At 40.0% G+C, this 9,197-nt stretch overlaps 1 pseudogene; it reads right to left on the minus strand.

Annotated features, from left to right (window-relative positions):
• Window positions 1–589: 589 nt before the first annotated feature.
• LOC102864356 lies at window positions 590–1,678 on the minus strand (annotated as a pseudogene).
• Window positions 1,679–9,197: the final 7,519 nt, after the last annotated feature.

The raw sequence follows: 9,197 nt of genomic DNA on the forward strand, positions 1-9,197 counted from the left end.
TAGAATAAATTGTCTTTTCTGATAATTGTAATTATTTACTTCCCTACCATGCCAAAACTCAACAGTTGTCATTTTGTAATGATTATAATTTCAAACCTAAAATCATATCAATAAACTTGATATAATCTTGTTGTTGGTATGTGCCACTCATAGTGACTTATACTAATGGTTAACTCCACAATAAGGGATATACCTTTAACTTTTCTGTAAAATGCTGGTCTGTCTGATACTTCTCTAAATCTGAACATTCAAATTAAGACAGACTAGAAAGGATTGACCATCCACTTCTGAAATAGCAGGCCTCTGAAAACCCTATGTACAACAGATATAATCTTATGCATTAAAATCTATTGGTCTATCTAACACTTTGAGTAGATCTTCTATGAGGCATTATCTTTGTTGTTGTTGTTGCTCGGTATAATTTTATTTTATATAAAAAATGGTTTTGTGGGTCCTCAGAACCCGAGACTTGGTTCTGGCAGCTGGAGGGGCCCGTCGTCCTCGTCCATCTCACCGTCGGGCATTTGGGGTGCCCCAGCTGGGGAGGCAGGGGAGGTCAGAGCAGGAGCGTCCACTCTTGCTGATGAGGTCACTGTGTGAATTCAGGAGTCGCATACAAGGTCAGGGGTTTTGGCCCCCGCCGGATCCGGACCGTCAGCTGGGTCTGGGTGCGGACTGCCTCTTACACGTCTCCAGTGTTCTGCACCAGCTGATCACCGATGGCCAAGATCACTTCACCTGGCTGGAGGCCAACCTGGTGGGCGGGGGAGCCCAGGATGACTTTGTGGATGAGTATGCCGTGCTGAACGTCGGGAAAGCTGGGTTCTCGCAAATGGAGTTCAGCAAGGATGCTGGGGGTCAAGATCAGCATTATCACCCCAATGTACCAGCGCTGAGTTCCCCCCCCCCAACTCCAAACCAAGAACTCTTCTTTTCCCCTCGATGTAGAAATTCTCACAGGTGGTCTGAAGGGATGGCGAAGGAGAGCCTGGCCATGAGTTTCATGGTGTTCACCCCATCACCTCCAAGTTAACCAGGGGGTCTCCTGAGTTCCCAAGTCTATGACCGCTTCCTTCTGGGTGTACTCCACGTTGGTCTGCAGCAAGCCCAGGTCCCTGGCCAGCTTCTGCGCGGAGATGACCATGCCAGACATAATGGTGTTCTGTAGCGCAAAAGGGCTTCCTATGGCGACCACGAACTCCCCTTGGCGGACGTGGGCAGCGCGCCCCTGGGGCACCGTGGACAGCGGCTCCTCGGTCTGAATCCGTAGGGTGGCGATGTTGGTCACAGGTTCCACCACCGTCACCATGGCCTCGTATGTGTCGCCTCTGGGCAGCCGGACGTGGACATGGCGCCTGTTGGTCACTACATGTGCATTGGTTACAATGAGCCCATGGGAGGCCACCAGGAACCGGAGCCATGGGAGATCGGTACCTCGTGGCTGGAGAAGGGGTGCCGGCTCCAGGATCTCGACATAAACCACGTCAAGCGCAGTCTTCTCCACCACGTCAGTAATAAACTTGTACTGGCTGCGCAGAGAGGCAGGAGGTGAGGCGGTGACGGCGAGGATGGCCGGACAGCCCCGAACCCAAATCCACAACCAGAGCGCAGCGACCCCAGCGCGCATCGCTGCGCGCAAGTGGATAGGAGCCCGGGGGTCCCATACGCCCTGAGGCATTATCTTTTAGCATTGCTTTTAACACTATTTGTAGCACTTAATATTAAAACATTAATGTTTTCATACATCACTCTTTGAAAAATATTGGATCACTTGAGTAAGACAGATTTTCTGAATGCTGGCACATTTCATTATGTTGTTGTCTGAACATTGAATCGAGTGCAACTCACAACAACACTATGAACAGATTCGAAGCTTGCCCCATCCTGGGCCATCATGATCTCCTGCGTGTTTGAGCCCAGTCTCTGTGTTTATTATACAAAATCAACAACACTCACTAATATCACTGCTAATTGCACCAGAAAAGTCTTGCACTATATGAAGGCTCCTAATGTTAGTTACAAGTTTTCCAAAATTCTAGTTTTTGTTTAGAAGTCTTAATTTTATTATCGGGCAGTAAATATTGTCAGTTGTTTTCATTGAAGCTCACTGTGCTCATTTTTGAGAAAGTTTGACCAAAGCCTAAATTCAGATAAATAACTGTAGTTAATGTACAAATTCTTCTTTCCAGTAAATTTGATGTTTCAAGAGGGCTACTGCAGCTCACATGGCAAATAGTGACATAAATTATCTTCTCTGACAACAATCATTGTCCTGTTATATGCAATAGAAGTGCTACATAGGTATTCCCATTTCTTCACACCGAATATTTTCGATGTATTCGATGAGACTGTTGCTGTTTTATGCCATGGAGTCACCTGTGACTCATAGCAACCCTATGTACAACAGCCCTAAACTCTGCTCTATCCTGTGCCAATCTTATTGTTTCTGACACTCCTTTCCCCATAACCCCAGTCACTGAATCAATCCATTTCATTGAGGGTCTTCCTTTCTTGCAGTCTTTCCACCCTTCCAAGCATCCTGTCCCTTTCCAAGGACTGGCACTTCCTTTCAATATGTCCAAAATAGGTCAGATGATTGAGATGTAGCCAAGTTAAATTTTCTGTTTTGTCATCAGTACATTTTTTAAAAAGAATTATCTTAACTGTAACAGGGTTACTGGTGTGTGTGTGTGTGTGTGTGTGTGTGTGTGCGCACGCGCACATTGTAATTCAACACGAAATGGCTACTGATCCAGTTTGGTGTAGCTCCTTTGGTGTATTGTAGAAAAATCAAGTTTTACCCACTATTGCTTTGGTGTCATCAGTGTAAAGGTCGGTATGTTAAAAAATGCAATAATAACGTCTTACAATCACTATGGAAAGAGTTTTAACTTTTAATGCATTTTGAGGGCACCCAAGAGCCTACTCATTAAACCACACTTTGAGAACTATTTATTTAGTATGATGACTGTAAGTCAGGTTCCAAAAACTGGCATTCCTTGGAACAAACATATCTGTTCTGCTGGAATTTCTTGCTTTGTTTTAATCCTTTTAGACAAGAAATGCATTCCTCTGTTCACTATATTTCCATCACTTTCCCTTTCTTGGCTCAGCTCTTATTACACTCACTTATGTTAATTAGTCTCAATAGACATTTGAGTCTATAACCACTGCCACAGCTCAGTTTAGCCAATTTATTTAAAAAGACAAGTAAAAAACTGAGGAATAAGTCTTGGAGTCAGTTGTAGACGGTATGCTAGTTCCTCTTGAAAATCATCTGGAAGATAGCAATAAGTAGTTAACAGCAATAAGAGCTCAGGAAACATGCCCAGTTATAATGCACAGGAGAGGAAGACACTCAATGAGATGGATTAATTTAGTCATAGGTGAGTCAGAGACAATAAAATTGGCAAGGGATAGAGCAGGCTTTAGGGCTGTTGTACTGAGGGTCACTATAAGTCATAGGTGGCTCGACAACACATAACAACAACAACATTAACAATATTAATTAGAATATATAACTATATTTAAAACTAATAAATAATAAATAATATTGTTATGTATCATTGAGTCGTCTGTGATTCATAGTGACCTATGTGCAACTGTTCTGAAGCCTGCCCTATCCGGAGCCTCTCTCACTGACTCCACTCCTATCCCCATAACCTCAGTTACTGTATCAATTCATCACATCTAGCATCTTCTTTTCCTCTGCTGTCCCTCCACCCTTCCAAGCATGATGTCGTTCTCCAATGACTGGTCCTCCCTGGTTACATGCCCAAAGTATGTGAGACAGAGCTTCAAAAGTCTAGCCTCCAAATATAAACTTGGTTTCACCCTTTCCAAGACAGACCTGTTTGTTTTCTTGGCAGTCCGTGATATGTTCAAGACTCTTCTCCAGCACTGAATCCAAAGGCATCAATTCTTCTTCTGTCATCCTTAGTCATCCAGCTCTCTGATGCATAGCAAGTAATTGTGAAAAACATAGCCTGGATTGGGTGTATCTTCATCTCTAGACTGACATTTACAAATAATGAAATAATATGTAAGACACATATTGAAAATTTACAATTTTTTACTGAAGAACATAGAATAAGCTAAACTATAAATACCAACAGCAACATTGCTTACCAACACTTAAATTTGTTGCACATGTTATTGGTTGTTGAGTCCACAGAGGCCTTACCAAAAACCTTACCATTAAGTTTTACAGTCTCAGAAATTCAATAGAGGGTCATGTTTAGTTTGAATTGTCTGCAACTATTCCAAAGAACCAAAGAAGTTGTTGTAAAAGTAGAGCAAGGGAATAGTGTATGCTTTAAAATTAAGAAAAATGTAAGCACAGGCAGAAGAGGTGTGCAGTGGGCAGAAGTGCAGGGCACACAGAAGAAGACTGGCTTGACTGAAACAATACTGTTAATATCACATGCAATTTGAGGGAAACATAATATCTAGCTACACCATATGAGCCCCTCAAGAGCAAGTGAAAGGGACCAGGATCAATCGAGTTGAGGAGACACCATTTCTGCAGGAGAACAATAGGCTTCCTGGTTTGCCATTCATTGTTTTTCCCAAGAAGAGAGCCCAAATATGCAGGTCCTTTAGAAAACGTTGTCATATTCTGGGTCACTATGTAGTTGCAAAACCAAACATCTGCTAAGGAAAAAACAAACAAACAACAAAACTCACTTAATGTCAAGAAAGCAGCAGTCTGCCTCAGTCATCATGAAAAAAAAAAATAATACTTTTCCCGAAAGAGCAGACCTAATGAATACCCCAGATAGACAGAACCAGAAGAAATAAGTTGATGTAAAGTTATTTGACCAGCTACAGAAGAAGCAGCAAATGATGGAATAAACAATGGAAGCCATCATGAGAACAAATACCACAGAGACAACAATCCAGAAATATACTGATGAGGAGAAACTTGAAGAGCTATGGAAGAAAATGTGAAAGACAGAAGAAAGAACTGATAGTATAGAGAAAGAGGCACAAGAACTTAAAACATCATCACAAGACAGAAAAGGTACAGCCAACACAGTACTGGAAAGAAAAGTAAAGCATGAAATTGCAGTCCAGAATATTAAGACCAAAATAGCATAAACACCATCAAGCTGGTCGTTGTTGTTGTTAATGTGCCGTCGAGCCGCCTGGGATTCATAGCGACCTTATGTACAACAGCCCTAAACTCCGCTCTGTCCTGTGCAAATCGCACTGTCTCTGACACTCCCATCCCAATTATCCCAGTCAATGAATCAATCCACCTCATAGAGGGCCTTCCTCTCCTGCGCTGTCCCTCCACCCTCCCAAGCATGATGTCCCTCTCTAAGGAGCGGTCTCTGCTCACAGCATGTCCAAAGTATGTCAGACGGAGCCTCAGAATCCTTGCCTCCAAGGACCCACCCGGTTTAACCCTTTCCAGGACAAATCTGTTTGTTTTCCTAACAGTCCATGGTACCCTCAATACTCTTCTCCAGAACCACAGCTCAAAGGCATCAATTCTCCTTCTATCCTCCTTAGTCATTGTCCAACTCTCTGATGCATAACAGGTGATTGTGAAGACCATGGCCTGTATCAGACGCACCTTAGTCTCCAAAGAGATACCATTGCTCTTCAGCACTTTGGAGAGGTCCCTAAGAGCAGACATTCCCATGGCAATGCACCTTTTAATTTCCTGGCTGCTGGTAGGATAACAAAAAATGCAGAACTGAAGAGATGAAAGAGAAGATCAGTGAACTGGAAGACAAGAACCTCACTGGAAACACACTAGAAGAAATACCAGGGATGAGACATAAAGAAAACATGAGAATCATGTGAGATGACATCAACATGAACAACATGTATGATTGGAAGTCCAGAACTTGGGAGTGAAAGGGAAGTCACTGAAAAAATTATGGAAAATGTATTGAAGAAAATTTCCCAGGTATTTTGAAGAATGAGAAAATTCATATTCAAGAAGCATAACAAACACCAAATGAAGTAGACCCAAAAAGAAAAACATCAAGACATATCATAATCAAATTATCCAAATTAAAAGGTAAGGATAGAATTCTAAAAGCAGCAAGAGAAAGCCAGTCATCTACAAAGGTGAAACAATTAGATTAAGTTCTGATTTCTCAGCAGAAACCATGCAGGCTAGAAGACAATGGGATGCCATATACAGAACATGGAAAGAAAACAGCTGTCAGCCAAGGATCTTCTACCCAACAACACTCTCCATCAAATATGAAGGAAGAATTAGATCCTTTGCAGAAAAGAAGAAAATTAAAGAATTTGTGAAAATAAGATCAAAACTGCAAGAAACTTTAAGTGAAGTTCTTCATATGAAGATGCCAAAGGAAAGTGGATGGACCATAGTAACAAGAAACAATAGAAACAGAAACACAACAAAATGCCAATGATAAAATCTAGCCTGACAATAATCATACTTAGTGTGAATAGACTAAATGTGCCATTAAGGGGGTGGGGGGAGAAGTAGCAGAATGGAAAAACAAAACAAAACAAAAACAAAGCCAATCAATATGTTACCTATATGAAACACAACTAAAATAAAGAAGAGAAAGACAGACTCAAAATTAAAGGCTGGGAGAAAAAAGAATATGCCAAGCAAATGGCAATCTCAAATAAGGCAGGAATGGCAACACTAATCTCTGATAAAACAGACTTCAGAATGAAAACCACCATAAGAGATAAGGAAGGGCATTACATGCTGATTACACACAATTGATCAAGAATAGGCACTATTAATAGATCAAGAAAATATAACCTTCGTCAACATTTCTGCACCAAATAATAAACCTGCACAATATATAAAACAACAGTTAACACAATTGAAAAAAGAAATAGACAGAACCACAATAGTGGTAGGAGATTTCCACATACCACTATCACCAAAGGATTCATCAATTCAAAAGAAACTCATCAAGATGCAGACGATCTAAACTATACCATCTACCAACTTAATCTTGTGGATATATTCAGGGTATTGCACACACTAAAACTCAGTTCACTTCTCAAGTGTACATGGCGCATTCTTTGGAACTCATTATATTTTAGGACACAAAGCAAGCCTCAACAAACTAAAAAAACAAAACAAAACAAACAAACCAATAACATTATAATAATACAAAGTATCTTCTTGGACTACAAAGCCATTAACTAGAATTCAACCAGAGGAGCACAAAGTTTACAAAACCACTCATGTGGAAATTGAGTAATTCTTTGCTATAACAGAATTGGGTAATAGAAGAAATTAAAAATGAATTTAAAAATGTCCTTAAAACAAACAGAAATTAAAATGAAAACATTCCAAAACCTCTGGATAGAACTAACACAGTCCTCAGGGGAGCCATTTACAGCAATAGACACACACAAAGAAAAGAAAGAAAGAAGAAAAATCAATGATCTAACTCAACACCTTCATCAAATAGGAAAAGAACAAAAATCTAACCCTACAGCCTCTAGAAGAAAAGACATTATAATGACAAGAGCTAAAATCATTGAGATAGAAAACTGAAAAACAATTAAAATCATTAATAAGACCAGGAGCTAGTTTTTCAAAGGAGTCAATAAAATTGACAAACCATTGAAAAAACTTAACAAAATTAAAAAAAGAGAAGACACAGATAACTCAATTAAGAAATGATAGAGGTGACATCACAACAGAACCAGATGAAATTAAATTGATAGTACTGGAATATTATGAAAAACCATACTCGAATAAATTAAAAAATCTAGAGGAAATGGATGAATTCCTTGAAACTCATGCCCTACCCAGATTGACAAGGACAGTTATGAAATACTTAAACAGACCCATCACAAAAAAAGAAATTGAATAGGTCATAAAACTATTTCCCCATATGAAAAATCCTGGACTAGATGACTTCACAGCTGAATTCTAACAAACTTTCAGAGAGGATCAGCCACCAATTCTACCTAAATTATTTCAAAAAATTGAAAAAGAAGGAATACTACAAGAGTCATTCTATGAAGCAAATTTAATCCTAATAATAGGCAAGGAAATTACTAAGAAAGAAAACTACAGACCAATATCTCTCATGAATATAGATGCAAAAATCCTTAACAAAATCCTAGCAAATAGAATCAAAAAGCATATGAAATAAAGGATTCACCATGACTGAGTGGGATTCATAACAGGTATGTAAGAATGGTTCAACATAAGATAAAGAATCTTAACTTTCATAGTTTGTTCTCTTTCCCTCTCCTCCCAGTTTATCTCTTTTATCATAGCTGTTGTTAGGAGCAGTTGAAGACAACTCAGCGACACTATGAACAACAGATCTGAACCCCGTTTTATCTTGTGCCATCGCTCACACTTCCTGACACACTTCCCATTGCAGCAGTAACTGTATCAACCCACATGGTTGTGGGTCTCCTTTTCCTTTGCAAGCCATCTGCCTTTGAGCATCATGTCCCTTTCCAAGGAATAGCCCCTGCTAGCAACTTGCCTGGTGTATGTGAGATAAAGCTTTATCGTCTTTGCCTCCAAAGAGGACTCTGGCTGCACCCTCTCCAAGGCATATTGTTTGTTCTTTTGGTAGTCATGGAATGTTCAGTACTCTTCAACAACACTGTAGCTCAAAGGCATCAATTCTTCATCTCTCATCCTTATTCACTGTCCAACTCTAAGATGCACAGCAAGTGATCAGAAAGACTACGGCCTGAATCAGATGCATCTTAGTCTTAAAACTTACATCATTATTCCTCAATATTTTGGAGAGGTCCCTAATTTCAGATTTCCCCAGTGCTATGTATCTCCCGATTTCTTGTTTGGTACTAAGGGTACTGATTATGGCTTGAGATGAAAGTTGTTTACAGTTTCAATCTTTTCTCCATCTATCATGATGTTGTCTATCATTTCAGTGGTAAGAATTTTTGCTTTCTTGACACTGAGTTGAAACACATATTGAAGGCTGCATTCTTTGATCTTCTGTAACAGGTGCTTCAAGTCTCCTCACTTCCAGCAAGCAAGGTTGTGTCATCTGCAGAGCGCAGGTTATAGATTAATCTTCCTCTGATCTTGTTGCTACATTCTTTTTCATGGAGTCCAGCTTCTTGAATAATTTGCTCAGCAGATAGATTGAATAGGTATGGAGAAAGAATACAACCCTGATGAACCCCCTTCTTAATTTTAAACTGCAGAATGTTCCCTTTAGAAGAGGCCGTAGTACTAGAGATAT

The sequence above is a fragment of the Elephantulus edwardii genome, unplaced genomic scaffold, assembly GCF_000299155.1.
Source record: "Elephantulus edwardii isolate Elephantulus edwardi_28Jun2011 unplaced genomic scaffold, EleEdw1.0 scaffold00002, whole genome shotgun sequence".
Taxonomy (NCBI): domain Eukaryota; kingdom Metazoa; phylum Chordata; class Mammalia; order Macroscelidea; family Macroscelididae; genus Elephantulus; species Elephantulus edwardii.